Source organism: Leptonychotes weddellii, chromosome 6, assembly GCF_054177405.1.
Source record: "Leptonychotes weddellii isolate Sample4059 chromosome 6, ASM5417740v2, whole genome shotgun sequence".
Lineage (NCBI taxonomy): Eukaryota > Metazoa > Chordata > Mammalia > Carnivora > Phocidae > Leptonychotes > Leptonychotes weddellii.
In genome coordinates this window covers 46,735,896-46,758,275 of record NC_138374.1, presented here as the reverse complement: position 1 = coordinate 46,758,275, position 22,380 = coordinate 46,735,896, and the positions used below count along the sequence as shown (strand labels likewise).

The 22,380-nt window shown below is 41.1% G+C and overlaps 2 protein-coding genes across 6 annotated transcripts in view; both read left to right on the top strand.

The window, feature by feature from the left end:
• Window positions 1–22,380, top strand: part of VDAC2 (voltage dependent anion channel 2) — a 328,221-nt gene that overhangs the window by 48,818 nt on the left and 257,023 nt on the right. The window lies entirely within an intron of this gene.
• The window catches only part of KAT6B (lysine acetyltransferase 6B), a 180,202-nt gene that overhangs the window by 50,110 nt on the left and 107,712 nt on the right, over window positions 1–22,380 (top strand). The gene's annotated exons all lie outside the window — the stretch shown is intronic.

Below are 22,380 nucleotides of genomic sequence, written 5' to 3'. Positions count from 1 at the left end.
GGTTTGCCTAGGACTGAGACATTTCCTGGGATGTAGGACTTTCAGTGCCATTACCTGGACAGTCTGTAGGAAAACCAGGATGATTGTCATCTTAGTCCTGTCCTATTCTCTTTGGTAAGTGTGTCATCTCTTGAGGATGGGGCTACCTTCACTAGGCTTACAAAGACTGAAAAAATAATAATTTAATAATATGAGAGCAACTTAATTAAAAATTATACAAAGTAATGACTAAACTATTAAATAATATTTTAATAATTTACAATGAGAAATAAATAATAAAAGGGAGCAGATTGGAAGTGGAACTCCATGTTGCTGCTTAGTGCATGTGAGATTTTGACCAGATGTCTTGGGGCTACAATATTACCCAACTCTAGGGGGCTTTGCTCACAGCAGCCTGGAATGATTCTGTAGTACTTCTGATTAATTGACTGATTATACTGAAAAGAATTGTATGTTATCTACGGCAGGTATACATGTTAAACCCTATGTTGCAGGTATGCACTCGCTAGCACACATGTGGGGTAGACTGTTAGACACGAGAGGCCCTCCTGATGCCAGGCTTCCTGCTGAGGTTGACCTTGAAAGTAGACCCTTCATGGGTGACATGGTCGGGAGAATAAGAACCTTTTTTCCCTTCCCCACCCCTCTACCTGAAGCTGAGACCTGGGCTGGATGTGTCTGCTGGGCCCCCAGGAGTCAGGAGGATCCTTGACTCTTTAAGATTTTCCTCTGCTGTCCTCCCTTCCCTGTTTTGAACAGAGATTCCTCTTACTGTAATAGGAACCTGGCTCACTGCCTCTTTTCCTTAACCTCATCCTAAAACTGTAATACATATTTAATATTTTCTTGCATGTTTGACTTTTAGTTAATATTTAACGATAATTTCATTCTGTAGCCATCCTCTTATCTGGTATCTTGGAACTAGTCCCTATGCCTCTCAGTTTTAGCCTCTGATGATTAAGTTCTGTAAAAAACAACAACAACAACAAAAAAAACCCACAAACGTGTGCTATTCGGACATACTCTTTTATTAGTAAAGGCATTACTTAGTATGTGACCAACACTGTGCATCTATAACCCGTTGTTCTACCTCGTGAGTACCGACGTAATTTAGAAAGAATTCTTTCTTTGTTAAAGACCTTTTTTTCTAGGTGGGCCACATGTTTCCAGACCTATTTCATAGTAATTTGTGGTTTTTTAGGTATGTCAATAGAGATGCTGTAGCCAGAATGCCTGGATTCTGTTAGATAAACATTTTGTAAGAGTGCTTACTTTAAAAAATTGTCTTTGTTTAAGACGTTAATTTCTTCTCTAATGTCTCAGTAAAGACATTTTTTAGTAAATCTGATAAATTCTAGTTAAAATTTTTCTTTTTAATATTTTAAGCCTTTATTTAACATTTTGTTTTTGATATTTTAAATCTTTTAAGCCTCTTTTCTGAAGGTTGATATATTAATGCTTTTTGGTCCACATACTTTTCCTCTGAATTTTAAGAAATCTGTGCTAGAATCTGTAACATGCTTAATATATACTTTTGTTGATCATATGGGTTTTTATTAAAAACAGCTAAATAAAAATTTCCATGAATGATAGTGTGCATATGATATTTTTCGTCATTTATATGCTGTTGGGAGAGTGACTCATGCACTGTTTTCTCTTGAGTTCCTGAGAGTTTATAAAACTATTACAAACAGTTGGCAACAGAATTGAAATAATGAATGTATAAAGTGGAGGAAAAAATGTTTCTCATTTGTTCCTCTCTTACCTTGATGAAATTTTTACCACTTGAAATTTTCCAGTAAAGTCAAGGTCAGTATGTAAGTCTAATATGGTTCTACCCATCATGGTCTAAGGATTTCCTGTCTTGTCATACAGCATGTGTGTTCCCAAAGGAGAAAATACAGTTTGATTTCATGATGATAAATAGCTTTTCAAGGACACTGGAGTCAGGTATAAAAGGATGATCACTGTTTGAGGACCAGGAGATAGTGCGGAGGGGAAAGGGTGAGATGAAAGTTAAAAGTTGACATCACTAAGCTCCGAATTGTTGGTCACCCCTAGTATCTCTAGCTGTCCTCCTGGCAATATTTTAGGGATGTATTTCCTTTGACCTTTACATTAGTAGGATGTCGTAGGCCTTAGAATCCAGCATAAAACTGAGCTGAAAACGAAGTAGAGTTGTTTGTGACCCGCTGGGGTGGTCCTTCAGGTAGAACACATTCTCAGGTGGTAACTGATGAGTGACCTTGGACAATTAAACCTTAACATTAGGGTGCCTGGGTGGCTCAGTCGGTTAAGCGGCTGCCTTCAGCTCAGATCATGGTCCCGGGGTCCTGAGATCGGGCCCCACATCCGGCTCCCTGCTCGGCGGGGAGCCTGCTTCTCCCTCTCCCTCTGCCTGCCTCTCTGCCTACTTGTGCTCGCTCGCTCTCTCTCAAATAAATAAAATCTTTAAAAAAACCAAACAAACCAAAAAAACCTTAACATTGTACAGTGTCGTGGACAACCCAGTGAGAACATCACAAATACTTAACAAAAATATGTAAAATTCAGACTCCAGTGCATTGTTTTATACCTTGACACTCCTGGATAAGTTACCTTGTGTTTTACCCCCAGGCTTCCCCTTCTGTACATCGTTATCCATCTGGGTTTTGATTTATTTTTCATTGCACACTTACTATCCCTCTCATTGCTTCACTGTGGGGGAAAATCTTTTTTATTCCAGAGCTGTAACGTTGCTGCCTGGGCCTTTTACCTTGAAGTTTCAATGTCCTAGAAGTCTATAAAAGAAATAGAAGATCCCTTTACTTTTTAACTCCCGATATGTGTGTTTTATCTGTTAAGGCATGTTGGCATTTAGTGGGGACGGGGAGGGAGGATCATCCACCTAGAGTCTTCCTTTGTTCTAATTTACATAATTTCTTAACGTATTCATGGCACCCTTTCCCTTAGCTTCAAATTTTGAGCTTTTAGAAGACTTAGATGTTTTGGTTTTGTATGCATACATTTTGAAATCCCTGGGTTGAACATTTTCTAGATGTTTGCACACTCTACTCAGCCTAGGACTGAGCTGCCTAAATGACCATTAACCAGAAGTCTTATCTGTCCAAAGAGAGAATTCATGGTACTCCAAGTATGCATTGCCCTCTGCATAGCATATTAATTTTGGCAACCAGAGATAGATGAGAATTTTGTTGCATTTAAATTTTTCATTGTGATGAGACAAATCTATTATTATAAAAGCTCTCTACTCATCAGTGAGAGTGTTTCCTTCTGTTTTAATTAAAGGAGCAGTATATTTTTAAATTTAATTATGGCACTTTGATGATCTGATACTGGCTACAAGCTAAGAATTCTTTGATTCTTAAGATTTATAATGCGCCTAGAGCAAAAGAATGATGGAAATGTTCAGTATCTACACTGTTCAGTAAGATAGGCGCATGTGGCTGTTGGGCACTTAAAAGGTGGCTAGTGAGACCGAGGAATTAAATTTTAAATTTTCTTTAAAATTAAAATTTAAATAGTCACATGTGGTTAGTGGTTACCATATTGGATAGCAGAGATCTAGAACATGTAGAAAAACTTCCATTTAGTATAATGGCGTTCTGGAATTTCAAATTTCCTTGTTTTTGGGTGGGAAGTTGAGGCTGGTTAAATTTGAAATTGATAATGGATAGTATTGGTATTAGCCATGGAGAGAGACTTCTTTAACAGAGATGTGAGTTTATTGGACTTAAATATATTAGAGAGAAGGCAAGTATCCATTCCAAAAATAATTCCATATAATGAGTTGAACAAATATTTGGAAAATATTTCCTGTGTATAAAGAAGTATACTAAATATGGAGGCTAGAAGCTGAGTGGAACTTAGGTCGTCCCCTCGAGGAGCTTTCTATTTGAGTTTTCCTCCAGAGGCTTTGATAGGTGCACGGGTGAGCTCTGCCCTTGTAGAGCACAGAATGCCAAGTGGGGCATTATCATCAGGATTTGGCTTCATTGCTTTGCAGGAGGGCTGGGGCTCAAGGAGGAGCGGTTTATATCCCAGAACATAGAGTTGCATATCAACTCTGACATGCAAGATTAATTTCAGTCGCGAGAGGGTTGAGGCGGGATTGGGATTTCTTCAGGTGTGTGCTGCAGGAAGCTCTGCTGAGTTCCACATGTGTTTGAGCAGGCCCCTCAGGTCTGCCCCACTTCTGGGAGATGGACTTTCCCTGGGCTCTGGAATGCTGGAGAGACTTTGAACATGGACTGTTCCCCATCCATACTCCCCCTCACCGAGGTGAGGACGAATTCTTGATAATGCTGAGTTTGGCTCAGCAACCAGGACTGTCTAATGGAGATAAATATTCCCTTAAACAGAAGTATAGAGATTGTTGGGCAAGCCAGATTTTAAAAGTCACAGTAAGAATTCAGCTTTCTTTTATTTATTTTTTTCTCCCAACTGGTAAGACCCCACCTGAGTTCACTTGGCTATGTTCTTACTTGGAAACCCAAGGGCCAAGGAAAAGCCACAGAAAAACAGGCCGCATCTGCTCCTACTTGTACAGCCACCTTACTTGCTCACTAAGTTCTGTGTTTTTAGCTAAATAAATCATGAACTTACAGCAGAGGGGTGTGTGTTCCCACCAGTCTGTTACCCACTGAGCCACTAACCACAGCTCACTTAACGCTGCTTGGAGTCAGGGAACTCGGAACCTAACTGTCCTTGGGCCCTCTTTCTGGCAGTTGGGTGAGTCATGAGAGCCTGAAGGGTGAAGCTCAGACAGGCTGGAGCAGTAGGTTATGGAGTAAGAAAGGGAGACCGTGTAAACAGTGGTGAGCTGGAAGCAGAGGAATTACTGATCTGATCTGGTGCAGATGTGGAGGGGGAAGAGCCAGGCTTTCCTCCTTGGCTCCCGGGGACAGGGGACTTGTGTCACATGGACTTGTGTCTTGGCAGCTGGGACCATCAGGATCGAGTCAGCAGAGTTACCCAATGTGCTGGGGTTTGTTTTTGCCAGGTCAGGGATGCAGTTCTTCAGGCAGTCTGTTACAGCTGGGACTGAGGGAGAACGGGGAGATGAGTTGACAGTCTTCACACGAGGTGTCCAGACACTCCTGGCTCAGAACTCAGCCATGGATAGTGGGATGCTCGCCTGTCTGTGTGCTTGGGGCCTTGGTCTCTGGCCTTGGGCCATGATGTCAGCCTGACTAGGTTGGCACATGTAGCCTGGAATGGTTTGGCACACATAGCCTGGAATGGGTTAGGCTTCTGCTTCAGCCATTAAGGAAGGGAACTGGCCAGTCTTTCCTGAAATAGTGCCCACAGGCTGGCAGGGCCCTGACTGGCACCTGCCCCTTTCAGAGGTGGGCTCAGGATAACTGTGTGGAAATTTTCCAGTGTGAGGGTTGTGGAAGGATATCCCATCTCCCTCCAAGCACAGCCAGGCCAGAACATCAGTGGCGTTTGCAAAGAATGGGTTAACTATTAGAAGAAAATATTTCCAAAAGTAAGTAATCATGGGTACAGATGGGAAAAGATGGGTAAATTTGACTTTTTAAAGATTTGAAATGTCTGTATCACTAAAGGCAAAACTGCAAATATAATTAAAAGACAAATGGGAGACTGGGAGAAAATAGGCCATGTGTAATAGACAAAGGATAAATACAGAGACTATAAGGAACCATCTGCAAAATAATCAGGTATGATTTTGTCCCATTAGATTGGCAGGAATTAAAAAGATTAATAATCTGTTTTGGCAACAGGAAAAATGGGTATCATTCACATATGGTGAATGTATAAATTGTTCAGACCTTTTTGGGAGGGCAGTTTGGCACTATCTATGAAAAAAAGGTCAGATATCTTTGATTCAGTAATTCTGTGTCTAGCAAAGATACCCACGTGTATACTCGTATCCCTTTATTGTTAGTAATGGTAAACTGTGGAATAACTGAATGCACAGCAGTACAGCTCGCATATGAAATATTATGCAGCACCTTAAAAAATGTGGTAGATCTGTAGCAACTGATGTGGGAAACTCTCCCTGATACACTTTTACTGAGAAAAATAAATGATAAAATTGTCACAATTTGTGTAAAAAACCTCCTCAAAACTAGATGTATTTCTGTATGTATTGCATTTAATAGATTCTGTATGTGTTGTGCATATGAAATCTATATATATCATGGATTCTAAAACATGTTTTTCACATGTTAGAATTTCTAAAATCAGTGTATCTAACAATTGGCATAGTTTAATAGTTAAACTTTTTTTTTTCTTTCTTTCTTGGTGAAGAATAATGTGTATTATAAGTGATACTAGATTTAATGGCAGATGATACATAAATGCACTGATAAAGGACTCAAAGGAAGGACTGGGATGGGATTGAGGAGATGACAGTAGAGATTGACTCCATCGTATCATCTGTATTATTTGAAAAGATTTATTTAGGGTTGGCTCCAGTCAGTTAAGTGTCTGCCTTTGGCTCAGGTCATGACCTGGAGCCCCGACTGAGCCTCTTTCTTGAGAGACAGAGAGAGCACATGCGTAGTGGGGGTTGGGGGGTGGGGGTGGGGCTGCGGACAGAGGCAGAGGGAGAGGGAGAGAGAATCTCAAGCAGATTCCCCACTGAGCACAGAGCCGATGCAGGGCTTGATCTCACAACTCTGAGATCATGATCTGAACTGAAACCAAGAGTTGGACGCCCAACTGACTGAGCCACACAGGCGTCCCTAAAATTCTTTTAATGATGAAAATGAATTCACTTCTCTGAGCTATTTCTCTCTACCTCTGCCATTATACTTGATATTCTGCTTCTTCTGAGAACTTTAATGCCCATATGACTGAGAGATTGTTCAGCTCCATTAAGAAGTTAAATAGCTGTAAAGATTTCAATGGGAGAGAATTGTGTGCTGAGGTCCAAGAAAAGGGGGAACAGGACTCTGTAGAGACCAGGGCCAGTCATCCCATTGTAACCTTTCCTGTCTGTGTGAAGAGAAGGCCTCAGTCTACAAGGTAGTGCCTGGTTAACCCAAGGTAATTACTGCCGGGTTACCCATCCACCTACTGGGCAATTACCCATCCACCTACTGGGCAGACCTGGTCGGTGGTATCCCATCTGCTCTATGGATGAAGGAATCCTATGGTGAGGCAGAAAATAGGTCAAACCAAGGAACATTACCGAACAACATTGAAAGGAGAATGCATTGTCCGGGTAGAAAACAGCCTTAGTCTGAAGAGCGAAAGGAGTAAATGGGCTTTTACATCCAAGCGGTGTAATGAGGCAGGTAGGAGATGACCTACCATAGGTGGGATGTTGGGTTTGCTCCGCTCTGGGGGCTGGACCCTGGGATCCTTGTATGTAAACAGGGTGTAGTGTGGGTGTTTCGCCATAAGTGAGTGCTGCATTGTGAAGATACACACTGAGAGTTTAGTAGTGACACTGTCACCAAAGATGACGATCGTTTATTGTAAGACAACAGGCAGAGCTGGGGGAGCCAGAGGAAGGCGAGAGCAGCCCTTGAAAAATCCAGGGAGACTTTTTGGCCAAGACGTCATTTGGGGTGGTAGAATTTGGACCTGTGTTTTTTAAGGAGGGCTGCAAAGGAAAGGAAGGAAGGCACAAAAGAATATGAGGAACTGCGAGCAGTAAGTAGTTTCCTTGGTCCAGGCGCACAAACAGGTATATAGAACCAGGTGTACAAAAGGGAAGCAGTAGGAAGTAAGATTTAAAAAGGTAGCTTATGGGCAGACCGCAGAGAGCTGAGAATGTCAGATTTGGGACTTTGACCTTGACTCAGTAGGCTCGTGTTTTCTGTTTAATCTTTTGGTTACCAGGTATTTTGATAACATCATTGGTTTGACTTTTATTTAATTCAGTCACTTCAAGTTTATTTTCTAAGGGTTTATGATAGGGGTTTAAATCTTGTGTTAAAAGTTTGTTGTAGAACATAGGAGTTTTTTTGCACGTAAAATGCTGAATTTCAAAATTACATTTGTGCTGCACACTCTGGTTTTGCTCTCTGCCTGGCAGCATTTGCAAATAACCACTTCACTTTCAAAGGAGATGCTAGTATTTATCCTTATCCAGTGAAAGTCAAGAACTGGGTTCTGCATGAAGAGGTGAAATTCAACATGAAAGATTTATGGAATAAAGTTCGTGAGAGACAGCAAAGCCATGATCCTTGCTCTCTTTCCTGTAGCATGATTTGGAAAATCTTTTGTCCTGGCAATTCCTTACAGCCTTTCTTTTAAACCTGGCCACCTTTCCATTGCCAGCTCAACTTCCTTGTTAGCCGATGCTACCGCTTCAAGTTCTGGCTTTGGCTCCCCAGGTGCCTTGCTGAGCTGAGCTGACCTTAGGAATCTGAAATGTCGAGGGTCAATTTGCAGTAGGGAAATGTGGTAGCAAGCCTTGCTTTTTCTGCCGTGATGTAACTTAATCAGATCCTCTTGTTTTTCCCTGAATGGTACACGCAATTGCACTGAAATGGTTATTCATCTGTGCCTGTGATGCTTTAAAAAATAATTTCACTAATATGTCACAACATGCATTATTTATTATTTTAGTAAATGGATTTTTAAACAGGCAACAATTTACAAATTTAAACATGACAATTAACATGATATGACATAAAAAAACAATCTCCTGGTGTCTTTGTTATCAGCATTGCATTAATGATCTTAGCCCTTCTGGGAGCTTTCATTTTTTGATGGCTCTGACGGATGATGGCAGATTGTGGTGATGATACGCTTTTATAACTTATATTTTAGACGAAATGATATTGGCATGTAATGTGGACTGCCAGAAATAACATCGTTTGTCATTGCTAGTATTGTTTCGACTTAACATTCTGAGTTCTTCTTTAAGGAAGATGTCCACTGTATAATTATGCACTGGTGGGCCTTGTTAGGGTTTACCTTCTGCTTGGAAACCAGTTTAGGCCTAATGAGTATTTCCTGTTCTTTCCTCCTGGGAATTATGGGGTGGGCTCACTACTCAGGCTCAGCCTGCTGACTGCTCTTACCCTGGAGTTTGAGTCTGGAGAGAATGTTCTAAAATGCAGGGACAGTTAGTAGTGGCAGAGTTACAAAAATTACCAAGATTTCCTTCCTGGATAGTCTTAGTTGCACACATCAGTGCTAATAACAGTGTTTACTTTTAAGTGCGTTTTGCGCTGATAGCCCCTTTGTGCACATCATCAGAACTTCCAGCACGGTCACACTGCCTGCCAGCCAACAGTTTGCGTTCAGTAGTGTTGCTGTCTTCTGTGCTTATTTGTGCTGTTATTTGAATATTTAATAGAGCTGAATTTCAGACTGTCCTCTGAAGAATTTTAAGCCTTGCGAAGGTACCCTTGGGCACCTGATAACAGTGTACCTCAGTTGGATGGAGTCTTAATGGTTTTTCTCTCCTGTTACTATACAGATATATTACGGTAGGTTAAATGGGAGTTTTCCTGTTGTCTAAAATTTTGACCCAGCTCCCAGAGCTGTTGCCAGTAGGTGGTAAGTACCCACATTGTTTGAAGAGAGACTCTAGAAACATCCATTGCAGGATTTGTCAAGAGGTGGCCAGAGGCATCTAACAACTGTTATATACTCCACCCTATAACCCAGGCTGTGTCAGGAAGACTAGAAAGGATCCCATGCAAGGAACTCCTGGGAGTATAGCATGCTCTTCCCTGGGGAAAGTGAGTTCCTCTCTTTATCCTCCCGGCAGTACATTTGAGAGAGGCCCAAGCTGGTATGAGATTAGAATGGAATCCTAAGAAAGAATTCTTGAGACTGTAGTGTGAATCTCCTGGAGTTTGGAGATGTCTGTGAACACAGTGATGGGAAGCAGCCTTGTGGCTGGAGCTACACTGGAGTGGGGGTAGGGAGAGGGGACGGCAAAGGCTTGACATTTCCTGCTGGCTAGGAGGTCTGCCTGGAGGGCAGCTGTGAGTCATCTTGAAAGACCGTCCCTGGTGCAAGGACTGCCTGCCCGGCCAGCTGTAGGACCCCAGCAGAAAGAGGCTGTGGGTGAACTGCAGGAGCAGGAGCTGAGAGGAGGTGGTAAGAGATGAGCCAAGGGCCCCCATTGCCTTCATCAGGCAGCGTGGGGGTCCCAGTGAAGGAGTCACATTAGAGAGAACCTGCATTTGAACTCCTGCAACTGGCAGCTCTTTTACAGGCCAGGGGACCATAGACGAGTGAATAGACTTCTCTGTTTCCTTTTCCTCACACTTGCCTCTTTTCACTCTCTGAGCCCTTCCCTCGCCTCACGGCTGGTTTGAGGGGAAAAGCTTCACATTGGATGAAATTAGTTTTGATTTAGACTAGATTGGACTTTTTTTTTTTTAAGATTTTATTTATTTATTTGACAGAGAGAGACAGTGGGAGAGGGGGAACACAAGCGGGGGAGTGGGAGACGGAGAAGCAGGCTTCCCGCCAAGCAGAGAGCCCGATGTAGGGCTCTATCCAAGGACCCTGGGATCATGACCTGAGCTGAAGGCAGACGCTTAACGACTGAGCCACCCAGGCGCCCTAGATTGGACTTTTTAATAACTGAAAGTTTGGCTGTATTCACTTGAGATCATGATTTCTTTTTTAAATTCTATCTACCAATCAGTAGTTGTAAGTTACTGAACCCTGAAAAATCCTTCCATGATGGCACAGTCAACAATCTCAGCACCAGTTGACTAGAGCTGGGTCTTCTAATTATGTGCAGTTTCATTTATTTTGTACCCTGCAGATTTGAGGCATACAACTTGCTGGCAATTACTGTGTCATCTGAGAAAGTTGAAATTCCCCTGTAAGCAGAACACTTTGTAAACTTGATAACTCACTGTACAGCCAATACAGGTCATGTCCCCATAATGGCATTAGGGACTCCTTATGAATTAGCCTGGAACTTTGCTATCTTTAATTGTAATTTTTTATTTTTGTTACTGGTTTGTTTTATAGTGATGAAAAACAAAACATAAAATTTACCATCTTAGCCATTTTTAAAGTTAAGGTATATAGTATAGTACATTTTAAAATCTTTTCTTAAAATAGATTTATCTATTTATTTTAGAGAGCGTGTGTGGGGCGGTGGTGGGAGAAGGAGAAGGAAAGAGAATCTTAAGCAGACTCCCCACCTAGTGTGGAGCCCAACCAGAAGCTCCATCTCATGACCCCCAGATCATGACCTGAGCCAAAATCAAGAGTTGATGCTTAATCAGCTGAGCCACCCAAGCATCCCATTAATATTTTTATTTTTTAAAGTAATCTCTCTGTTGAACATGGGGCAGGAACTCATGATCCCAAGATCAAGAGCTGCATGCTTTACGGAATGAGTGAGCCAGGAGCCCCTTATCATTCTACTTTCTAAGAGTTTGAGTACCATAGATATTTCATATAAGTGGAATCACGTAAGATTGTCTTTTGTGACTGGCTTATTTCATTTAGCGTAATATCCCCAAGGTTTATCCATATTGTAGCATATGACAGCATTTCCTTCTTCTTTTAAGGCTGAGTAATATTCCAGTGTATGTACATACCACAGTTTTTATTCATTCATCTGTTAATGGACATTTTGGGTTGCTTCCACCTCTTGGCTCTTGTGAATAATGCTGTAATGAACGTATGGCAGATAACCTTTTTAGGATCCTGTTTTCATTTCTTTTGGATGTATTCCCAGAAGTAGACTTGCTGGATGATATGGTAATTCTATTTTTAATTTTTTTTGAGACACCTCTATATTGTTTTCCATAATGGCTACAGGAAATTACCTTCCCACCAACAGTGCACAAGGGGTTCTGATTTCTCCACATCCCCGCTAACACTTACTCTTTTCCGTACTTTTGATAGAGACCATCTGATGGATGTGGGGGTGTTTCCCATTGTGGTTTTGGTTTGTATTTCTCTTATGATTAGTGGTGTTGAGTTTCTCTTCATGTGCATGCTGGCCATTTTCAAGTCCTTTGCCCATTTGAAAAATCATAGTTTAGTTGTAGCATTTCTTTATATATTCTGGATATTAATTAACCCCTTATCAGATATATGGTTTGAAAATATTTTCTTCCATTTCATAGGTTGCCTTTTCATTTTGCCTTTATATATTGCAGTTAAAACAGTATAATTACTAAATGCTTTGGAATACTGAAAAGTTTAGTAGATAATATGACAGATTTTGATCAGGTTTTCAGTATCTTGCCCTATTGAGTAAGGCATAAAGCTTGAACTAATTCCATAGTTTGAAACACTCTTCATAATCTTCTTTCGAGCTTTGTGCACCCCGTCATCATGACTTCTTATTCTCCCCGACTCCTCATCTGTCCACAGATTCCCTAACATACTGTTTCATCCTGGGTACCCTTTCACACACTGTTGTTTCTTCTGCAAGGGCTATGGAATGCCTTACTTTCCCTCTGTTTTACCTTGTTTACTTTAGACTCATTCTCCTCCTAGAAGACACGGCTTAAATGTGGAGATTCTCCACTCAACCAGTCAGTCACAGCTTCCTTCTCCCGTACCTTCTTAGATGCAGATCATGTTAGAACACTTGTCTGGAGGTAGTGTGAGGATTTTTCTAACCCTCTCCCTGCCACCCCAGCAGTCTAAGCTGCTGGAGCATCCAGCTTGGTTTTCTGCTTTTTCCCCTTAATTCCTGAGGACCTGCCACCATATCTGGCCCATGATGTTTCTCTACTTCAAATGATTATGGGTAGAAAGAAAGAGCAAATGCCTTTTTTAAAGGAACAGCAGAACTTTATACCAGTTGTGCTTCTAAATATCCTTTCTCTTCTAATTTTATCTGGTAAGATTTAGGCAGCTAATTGTGGATTTTATGAACTTACATTGGGTTGCTTTTGTCTTTTGTTATAAAAGCAATAATTAGAGGAAATGATCCTTTTGAGAGGTTGCTTAATGAATTCTGCTTCATTTAAATGTGCTGCTTTAAATCTTACTTCAAGTAAACTGTACTAATACCCAGATTATTTCACTGTAGCTCAGTATTGAACCAAAGTATTTGATGATTAATTTTCTTCTGTTAAATTCCTTATAGTCTTCTCTGGTAGTGGTGGTGGGGCTCAACAATCAAAAAAGAATTTATTGACTTTACATTTAGTATGGTTTACTCTGCTTGATTATATCGTTCAAGTATGAATTTGTGTATGGTATAAGATTGTGCTGTATTGGAGTTCTGTTAAACAAATTACTTTGTATTTTATTAACTATTAGTGTTTAAATTTAATGGTTTAAGAATTCAAAAAGTCTTTTTTCCTAAGTATTCGAATGCTTTTATTATAATTCCACAGCCTAACCTTCTGGTTTCACTGCATCCTTCTCCACCCTTGCAACAAGCCCAGGCATAGACACTGTGGCACACACACCAGGGAACCTTCCCTCCTCCTCTCCTCCTCACCCCTACAGACATGAAATGTCTGTCTGAGAAATCATCAGAATGTGCACCAGAATGGTGGCCCAGTCTAGTAGCCCTTGTGCTGCAGCCCCCTCACCACCTCAGGCATCCATAGTTCTCACCCTTGGCCCAGGAGGTTGATTATTTCCTTTAACTTCTATTAGGCCTTGTGGGCAGGGAACACCCAGTGAGTCATGACCACCTGGAGACTGTCTTTTTTTTTCTGTTACCTACTAACAAGGCATGTTGCTCACATCCTATAGAAGATAAAAGATGTGGTGAGCATGTATTTTGGGTCTTAGCAATGAGCTTCATCCAAGATGGACTTGATTTTTAAATGATTTCGACTTACGTCATGATATAAATCACTAGTCAGGAAATTTCAGCACTTCTATAAAAAATACATCTTATTAAAAATGTAAATATATTCATCATGGCTTACATTCAGTAAATGAACACTATGCACCTATAAGTAGGGATCTGTGTTGCAGTTTTGGCTCCAAAAGTTGAAAATTTGGGAACTGTTTTATTTCTTAGAACTTGAAAATTCCATAGGAAGTTAACTAGAATTCAGTTGCAGATATTTTTGCCATGTTAAATTAGCTTTTTAACCATACCAAACCTAGCATGGATACTGTAAAATTTTTTGTTCAACAAAACACAATAGGGCCTTATGGATATTTGCTGGACCTTTTCTTTGTCAGTAATAAACTGTATTTAGTAAAAACAGACAAAAAATAAAGAGTCTGTTACAGAACTTTTATCTTCTCAGTACATGTGAAATGCATTTGTAAACCAGGCAAAGTGACCTAGAATTTGGAACCTCATGAGTGGAGGTACGTAGCTTCCTTGCTTTGTAGTCACTGAAGGCAGGGCTTTGATGGGGAACAGTGTGGGCCCTGAACAGACCTGTCTTGTACCGGCTCTGTGGCTCTGTACAAGTTAGGATTAACCTCTTTGAGCTTTATTTTCTCATTTACAAAATTGGAAGAGGATTAGGATCATAGCACATGATCTTAACTAATTTATTTTTTCTAGACAGCAACTTCTATTTGTGTATTGCTTTCAGATGTTGAAGTGTCGGTGGGTTTCATTTCAGTGGGTCTTCTGCCCACTTATATAGTGGGTAAGGTGGGCATTACTCTTGTGCAGCTAAGAAAACAGGTTCAAGAGAAGTTTTGTCTATTTTATCTTCACATGGTCAGCTGGTGGCAGAGCAAGAACTCCTGCTTGGGTTTCCTGGCTCCCCATCCCGTGGTCTTTCCACTGAAAATGTTATTTACTGTGCTGTGGCAGATAAAGAAGCATAAAACAATTCTTTACTTATAGTCACCTTCATTTTCCAATGTAATTACACCTTTGGGGGACAAAAATGAACCTTTTGATTTTTTCATCTCCCAGATTATTCCTTAAATTAGACAATATATCATCATTCTAAATGGATTTTTTAAAATTCCATAATCCAACAACTGGTTCTTGAATAGTTTTTCTTCAGCCTCAAATTGGATTGTGAAGGTTTTATTGCGAGGGATCTCTGCACTGTAACCACTCTTCTTTGGGTGAGAAGTTGATCTCTTCTTCTGAATAAGTGAGTGATCATCTCTTTTCATGAAAAGGAACCTGCGGGGCGCCTGGGTGGCTCAGTTGGTTAAGCAACTGCCTTCGGCTCAGGTCATGATCCTGGAGTCCCGGGATTGAGTCCCGCATCGGGCTCCCTGCTCGGCAGGGAGTCTCCTTCTCCCTCTGACCCTCCTCCCTCTCATGCTCTCTGTCTCCCATTCTCTCTCTCAGATAAATAAATAAAAAATCTTTAAAAAAAAAAAAAAGAAAAGGAACCTGAATATATGAGGTATGGCAATATTGTGAAACAGAACTCCACAAGTAACACATTAATATCAGCGTCTTTATTTTTGGTCAGAGATTACATAGCTAGAATTTATTATGCCTATCCTAGTCTATATTGAACTAACTACATAATTTAAAATATCTTAGATTTAAGCAGCCTTTATATTCTTTTTAATATACAGCAATAAGAAATTTAAAATTTTAAATCATTAATACACATGAAATCGTAAGAAGGCAGTGCAAGATAAAATCTCTAGGTAATGTTGTAGGAGCTGAGGTCCTGTAGAACCTAAGAAAAGAGAGAGATCGGTAGGATTTCCTAGAGCAAGCATGCGTTTAGCTGTACCTTGGGTCAGAGTAGCAATGCTAATATTACCTAGAGATGTCTAATATTCAAAACAGAAAGGGGAGGGTGGACTAAGCTCAGTTGACTTCTGTTGCTCAGAGGGTGTGGTCAGGGCTGTTTCTCTGCATCTTAAGCTCCGCTCCCTCTATATATGTAATTTGTGTATCTGCTCTCTTCTTGGGGGTGGCAAAATGTCTGCCCATACATCCTGCCAGGTGAGCAATTCCAGCCACCAAAGACTTTCTCTCTCAACATGCATACAGGAACATACAGAAAGAACCTGCCTGAGGCATGTGCCCAACCCTTAGACCAGCCACTGTCACCAGAGGCCTGGGGACTGTGGTTTGGGGGTTTGTCTGTTTGGTGGGGTGGGGCCGAGGGCCCTGTGAGTGACAGCTCTCCAGGACCGGGAATGGAAGTGGCACTCTCCAGAAGAAATGGGGTGGTGTACCAACGGAAGGGGAGAAGGTAGGAAATGTGCACAGCAGCCGCAGAGTATAGGTGGCATAGATAGTACTGCAGTTTTTAACTTGTTCACTGGGGTCAGTTATAGGGGACACAGACCTGTCCATCACCCATGACACAGACCTGTTGGGTATGGGGGACACAGAAACACTCTAAGTAATTCTAGACTGTTTGTCCAGGTGTCATTCCCTGTTGCATAGTAGTTTTGTTTTGTTTTTTTTTTAAAGATTTTATTTATTTATTTGAGACAGAGAGAATGAGAGAGAGAGAGCATGAGACGGGGGAGGGTCAGAGGGAGAAGCAGACTCCCCGCCGAGCAGGGAGCCCGATGCGGGACTCGATCCCGGGACTCCAGGACCATGACCTGAGCCGAAGGCAGTCGCCCAACCAACTGAGCCACCCAGGTGCCCCAATGATTATGATTTTTTGTTTTTTAAAGATTTTATTTATTTATTTGAGAGAGAGAGAAAGAGAGAGAGAGCATGAGAGGGGGGAGGTTCAGAGGGAGAAGCAGGCTCCCCGCCGAGCAGGGAGCCTGATGCGGGACTCGATCCCGGGACTCCAGGACCATGACCTGAGCCGAAGGCAGTCGCTTAACCAACTGAGCCACCCAGGCGCCCTGTATAGTAGTTTTTAAAGTAGCAAATCTGCAGCTGCTCTTTCACCTAATGCACCGTGAGTGTCCCAAATGTTTGTGCTTTAAAGTATTTATTATATGTGCCTTTTATATGTGTGCTTTTTTAAGTTAAAAAATGTAGTTACCCTGGCCGTCTATTTGGATGTGACAACCTTCCATTTTATAAAATAATTACTGTTGAATCAAAATTTTTGCTCAACGTGTGCTATCAAGTTACCTATCAAAGCCAACTGAATGAATGATTAAAAGGTTCAGATCAAAAGCAACTGGCTTAACTTCATGGAGGTTTTCATCCTTTAATTTAAAATGTGTTTATGTCCAACTGATTATCTCTCACATTTTGTAAAGAAGTATTGACGTCCTGTAAAGTATGCAGTGACCTCACTTCTGGCTGTGTGAGCAGGTTTCACTGCAGGCCTCGGAAGCATTGATATTCCTGTAACCTTTGAGGCAAGATGTGTGTATAGTCTATTAATGAGCTGGTTGAAGTGATGTACAGTAATTTCATCCTTGGGTAAAAACAGATGTGAAAGATTCTGTTTTAATATTTAATCAGGCTCCAAGCCTCTGTTGGCTTGTTTAAGTTGACCTGACAGCATTATACCTGGAAACACTTTGAATTAAACTCTGAGTGCTTGACCTTGTTCAAACAGTTGTAATTTAATAAGCCTGCTGTCTTGGTAGAGATAGCATGGCTAATAGGCAAATCCTTTTCTGGCTGGGATTGCTCTGTTTATGAGTGCTGGGGGTGGGGAGATTCAGAGGTTCCCAGATTCCCACCAGCCTTTGGGAGGAACTAGATTTGAAGAAGGGGGGAAAAAAAACCCTAAATTAAAAAATTGTCTTTTAGAAGACCTTTAAAAACATGTCTTTCATTTTAATTTTTAGCCTTACAGAAGTAATATTTTTCTTAAAGATTTTTTTATTTATTTATTCATGAGAGACAGAGAGAGAGAGAGGCAGAGGGAGAAGCAGGCTCCCAAGGAGCAGGGAGCCCGATGCGGGACTCGATCCCAGGACCCTGGGACCATGACCTGAGCTGAAGGCAGACGCTTAACCATCTGAGCCACCCAGGCGCCCCAGAAGTAATATTTTTAATGTCATTTTAGTTGGGCTCATTTTGGTCAAAGGGAATGAAAAATCATTTATTAAAAAGGGAGGGCTGGAAAATTCTCAGAGATCAAAGGCACCTTAGGAGACCTGGGCACTAGCTAGCTCTGGCTTTCTGTTCATCTGTCCGTCCATCCTTCTCTCTGCTGGTCTGTCTGCCATCCACCCATCCATTCTTCTCTCGTCCCATCTGGTTTCTGTCTTTGCCTTCCTCTGCCCATGGCTTGTTCTGCTCCCTGCTCTCCTCTGTTGCTTCCTCCCTCTCCACTCAGTAGCTTTTCCTCTACCCCCATAGCGTTGGTTTATTCATCATTTCTGTTCTCCTGTGCTGTCAGTTTATTGTGGTCCTTACTAGTTTCAGCTCTAGTTTTTGCTGTTAACAAGTTTGTTTTCTTGTTCAGATTTCAGATAGTGGGGCCTCTACTTGCTAATCTTTTTTGTGCTATATGAAAACTGCCTGTGTTTTCTAGATCAAGGGGCTATGTACAGGACAGGTTTTGGCTTGAAAGAAAGATTGGTTGGACCAAATGCCATGACTTGCTCAATATAAATATTTGTTTGCATATATATAAATTCCTCCATGTTATGAAAATGCTACCTGCTTATTGAAAAAAATGGTAACATTGAAAGTATTAATAAGAATATAGTTAAAATGTCCTATAATCCCACTATTCAAATAGCTAACAACTTTGGTTTATTTCCTCTTATATTTTTTTCTTGTTTACACATAAAAATTGTATACACAGGGACACCTGGGTGGCTCAGTCAGTTAAGCATATGCCTTCAGCTCAGGTCATGATCTCGGGGTCCTGTGATTGAGCCCCACATCGAGCTCCCCACTCAGTGGGGAGTCTGCTTCTCCCTCTCCCTCTGTGTGCTTGCTTGCTGTCTGTCTCTCTTTCAAATAAATAAATAAATCTTTAAAAAAAATGGTATATACATTAAACACTGCCTAAAATTTAGAATCATATTGGCAATTTTTTCTTCATATTGGTAATATTTTAAAGGTCTTCATATCTACTAGTCACCAGTGACATTTGTAGGAATACTTCTGGCTATAAGCGTTGTTTTAAAAGCTCTGCAGTTTGGTGTGAATATTTTATTAATTCTTGGACTCCTGACTGGCATCATTAGTCATTTTATATTATCTTCTCTTGGACTTGCATTACTATCAATCCCTTTGAGAGGAGTTATGTATCTTTTTTTTTTTTTTAAGATTTTATTTATTTTTTTATTTGAGAGAGAACGAGCACAAGTGGTGGGAGTGGCAGAAGGAGAAGCAGACAACCTGCTGAGTGGGGAGCGGGACATGGGACTCAAACCCAGGACTTGGGGCTCAAACCCAGGACTCTGGGATCATGACCTGAGCTGAAGGCAGATGCTTAACCAATTGAGCTATGCAGGTGCCCCATATATATTTTCATAGTATATATATTTTTATACTTAACATAGTGCCTCAAAGTAAGTGGTTGTCCAGTGTTTGGTCTGTGCTTTTTGCTTAATTTTTATTAAATGTGATTTCTCTGTGTGCTCAAAATACATCAGTAAAGGAAATAGCCTTAACTGCTTTAAGATGAATGCAAATTTCGACTATCCATGTGGTGTATGAGATGCCTTCTGTAAGAAGCTGGCTAGTTCTTCTCTTTCAGGCTCCCTCCCAGGGTAGCCTTCGTTATCTTGTTAGATTTGCCATGGTCTGGTGTGGTGGGCAGAATTCTAAGAATGACCCCGCAAATGACCCTTGCCCTTTGTGTAACCCATTGAGTTTGGGTCAAACCTGTGAATATGTTGAGATAGCATTCCCATGATAGCATTTCCTTGTATGGCAAAAGGGAGAATATCCAGGTAGGCTAATCTAATTATACGAGCCCATTAAAAACAGAGTTTGTTCTGGTTACTGGGAAGAAAGAGACTCAAAGCATGAGTAGGATTCGATTCAATGTGTTGTTGCTGGCTTTGAACATGGAGGGGACTTGTACCAGGGAACATAGGTAGCTTCTAGAAGCTGAGTGTGACTCCCCCAGCTGACAACCAGCAAAGAAACGGGGACCTCAGTTCTGTAACCACTGGGAACTGAATTCTGCCAACAACCTAATCTAGCTTGGAAGTGGATTCTTCCTTAGAGGCTCCAGATAAGAGCCCATCCTAGCCAACACCTTCATTTTGGCTCTGTGAAACCTTAAGCAGAGAACCTAGTCAAGCCTGGATGTCTGGCCTATGGAACTGTGAAATAATAAATGGGTGTTGTTTTAAGCCACCATTTGTGTCAGTGGAAAACTAATAACAGTTCCAGATCTGGCTGATTCTTAGCTTTGTCAGATTACATCCTGATTTTCTCTGGATGGTAAGGGTAGAGCTCTCTTGGAGGGACAGACTCACATTAGCCCAGCTAAAGAAATGGATATATGAAGTCAGGGGACCAGTGTATTTATTTGTTTGCCTGAGAAATAATTATCCCAAGGACCAAGATTCCCAGTTTGAATGGTCAATATATTATTTCTGTGAAGGGAAGCCTGTGTATGAAGCTAATCTTGTATTAGTGAGCATGGCATCTAACCAGAACAAGGATGCCTTCCCTGTGTCCTGGACAGTGTTTAGATGGGCACTTCCAACTTATCTGGAGATTTGCTGTATTAGCTTTCAATTGCTGTATTGAGCAAGTCACCACAATTTGGCAGCTAAAACCAACACATTTATTATCTCATTCTTCATAGGTTATGAGTCTAGGCATGGATTAATTGGGTTCTCACCAAGCTGAAATCAAGATGTCGGCTCAGGCTGTGATCTCATCTGAGGGTTGGGGTCCTTTTCCAAGCTCACAGGCTTGGGCAGTGTTCATTTGCTTGTGGTTGTAGGACTGAGGCCCTGTGCTCCTAGACGCTGTCCTGCCACATGGCACCCTCCCCAACATAGCTTTTTGCTTTTTCAAGGTCAGTTTGAGGATTTCTTACATGCATCCAATCTTTATAATCTCTGGTCCTTTTAAAAACCTCAATCTGATTAAGTCAGACCAACCCCGGATGATCTTCCTCCTGATGGGCTCAAAATTAATGGATTTGGGGTCTTAATGACATCAGCAAATACCCCTCACTTTGGTCCTACAATATAACCTGATTGGGAGTGAAATCCATCATATTCATGCTCCTGCTCACACTCAAGAGAGAATTCTAGAGGACGTATGGATGTATATACTAGAAGGCCATCTTAGAATCCTTCTAGACATTAGTCTCTGTATCCACTGCTGACTGACCACCTTGTTTGACACTTTCTTTCTATAGCTGTGTTAATATATCCCGCGCTTAGAAGTCCAGGCTTGGAAGCTATTTTGCACCTCTAAAGTTACTACATAGTTCTACTCATATTCAGAATGTGTTGATCTTAAAGTTTAAATTTGTGAAGGCAATTTTATTTCTCTTTCTCCCCTTTAGTATTTGGGGGATGCAATGACGGGCAATGTCTTCACTCTAATTTCCAAGGTCCTGACAGCAGTTGCCTCTGTTTGTAGTTTTATGGTCTAAAGATTTTAGATTATTAGACAAATTCTACCCTCACTGAACTTTTGAATATTATAACTTAACTTTCTACTTAATAGAGAAATTGAGAAGAAATGAGTTGCTTGCAGTTAAATTTTTAACCATTGAAGAAATGCAAGTACGTTGTTTTTTTTACTTACTTACTTCCTGCATTTTTCAGTGTGGTGACTTCCAGTAAAAGGCATAGTCTAAATTGAAGCAGTTAAGAAAAAGTTTTTCTATTATGGGGATTTTGACAGTACATAAACATAGATGTCTTTTGCCCATTAAAATGAATGCTAAAGAATCTAGAATGTTTTCATGAGGTAGATTTTTACCGTTGCCCGTCTGTTGTGAGAGATCATTGCCTCAGGCCATGGTGGCCAAGAATGTGGCAGAGTTAACCTGCCTCACTCTAGGGAAACTGTCAAGAAATGGGCAATGAATTAATAAGTAAAAAGTGTTCTGTGAGCTATAGGCAGTCAGTTGTTGATTGACTGTTGGAAAAGGTAGGAGGTAGGATAATGGAAGATGACATTCAAACTTAGCTGTTAACTCTCAGGTTGAGCTGAACTTGGGGTATCTGCTGTCACTTGCTCATTTTCCTTGAGTGGTAGTAGCTTATAGGTTAAATATGCAGACCTGGGAATCAGACTGCTTGGAATAAATCCTCATTCTCACATTTGCCCCAGTTTCCCGAGCCTTTCTTCTCCTGTCCGTGAAATGAGGGTTAAAAGAGACATGCTGTAAAACACCTTACAGGATGCTGAGGGCTAGTACTAGTGGTGGACCGAGAAGTGGCTGTATGGAGCCATCTTGCCCCAGAAGGGAGATGTTAGAATTGTTTGGGATTGCCAGTGCGAAGTGATAACAAAAAGCAGACTGACTCTTAGTCAGTTTATTACTGTTTTTAAATTCTCTACAGACAAGGTACCCCCTTATTGCCTGAACCATGGGTGGACCACTCCTTCCATCTACCCCTTGAAATGCCACTGCCTTGCATGTAAACTGTTCAAAATGTACGGTTTTATTGCCCTTCTTACATCTGAGCTCAGCTCAGATGTTTTCATTAATAACTTTTCATTGTGTTTTC